Raw genomic sequence first — 1,526 nt, 5'->3', positions numbered from 1 at the left:
ACGCGGGGGGGGGGGGGGGGCTAGTAAGGGTCACTTCTGGCTTTTGATTATTCCTCCCTGATGATGGGAAACTATAAGAACCATAGATATAGATAGATATACGTATATAAGAAACCAATAGGCCCCAAATGGTATTGCTTAGGTCTAGTCCCCAAAAGGGAGCTTAATATTAATCTCATTGCATTGTTGACCTCCCCCCAAAATGTGGTCCTAACCGGTCAGCAATTTTCTGATGGGTGCCAGGGAGCAGGCCACACGGGCCTCCATCTTCAAAGGAAGCCATTGTCTGCGTGAGAAGGCTCCCTTTCTGTTCTTCCCTGTAAGGGAAAGTGTCCTTGCCAAGGAACAATCCATTTCTTTCACTCGTCACTTTCTTGCCCCCACCCTCCTCCATCTGTACAGCGCCTGGGGACCCCCCCTCTACTCACTAGATGGGCCGCTGCCCGATTTAGGAATCATCTAATAAAGCCAATTGAATCTTCAAATGTAACTCGGTTGATTTTTTTTAAGTTTATTTGAGAGAGGGCTGTTTTTTTTTTTTTTTAACAATATCTTTTAAATTTATGGATGATCTCAAATGCACAATTTGGGGGCCGATACACCGAGACTTAGACGTCAAGTTTACTTAGCACTTGATACAAAAGCAGGCTGTGGTCGAGAAACTCGTGTGTCCGCAGACGGAGAGGTTTCCCATGTGGATCACCCCGGCCAAGCGAAACCTACCCTCGGCCACTGCAGAGACCGAGTCCCTGCTGCTTCTCAGCCTGGTGTCTGCTGGCGCTTGACCCAGCTCCTGCCTCTGCCCACCCCCCTTGCACAGACCTTCTAGCAAACTCCAACAGACAACTTGTTCTCTGCCCCTCGTTTTCTCCACAGGAAATGAGCAATTCCAAAAGCCACTCCGCACCCCTTCCAAGTGGTGGCTTTCATTCTGACGCTTCATACGCCTCCCGGGGAGTTGGAGTTTGGGTCCTCCCTGCGCCCCTTCCAGAGTGTTCTCCACACCCTTTGAAGAACGTCTTGCCCTGTTTTAGGCTCATGCCATTCTGCTGTATCACCTTCACCCCTAGTTTGTGTTCCTCTGGCTTCCCCATCATTCTGGAAGAGATGAGATGGCTAGCTGTTCCCCAATATGTGGCTCCCCCTCTAGAAACAGAACCCTCAAGTATTTTAGCAGGGGGGTGGGTGTCGGCTCAAAATAAAGATGACCTCTCCTAGCTGCCCTTAGCATGTGTGACTGCATTCTGAGCAATGGGAAAGAAACCCGTGTATACAACTTCCAAGTGTTCTTAAAGGAAGGGCATATGCTTCTCTTTAGCTATTCTCACCCGCTGTCTGGATCAAAAGTGTGATGGCCAGAACTCCAGTGCCCAGCACCGCATCGGCCCATGAGGTAGCTTTCGGAATTGGCGTCATATGCAGCAGAGTGACAAGATAGGAGACTGGGCCTCGACAATGAAGGCTACATATGAGCCCTGGATGTCTTTTTTTTTTTTTTTTTTTTTTTTTTTTTTTTTTTTTTTTTT

This window comes from Crocuta crocuta, unplaced genomic scaffold, assembly GCF_008692635.1.
Source record: "Crocuta crocuta isolate KB4526 unplaced genomic scaffold, BGI_CrCroc_1.0 scaffold139, whole genome shotgun sequence".
NCBI lineage: Eukaryota > Metazoa > Chordata > Mammalia > Carnivora > Hyaenidae > Crocuta > Crocuta crocuta.
The sequence above is the reverse complement of the archived record's forward strand: the minus strand, read 5'-3'. Positions refer to the sequence as shown.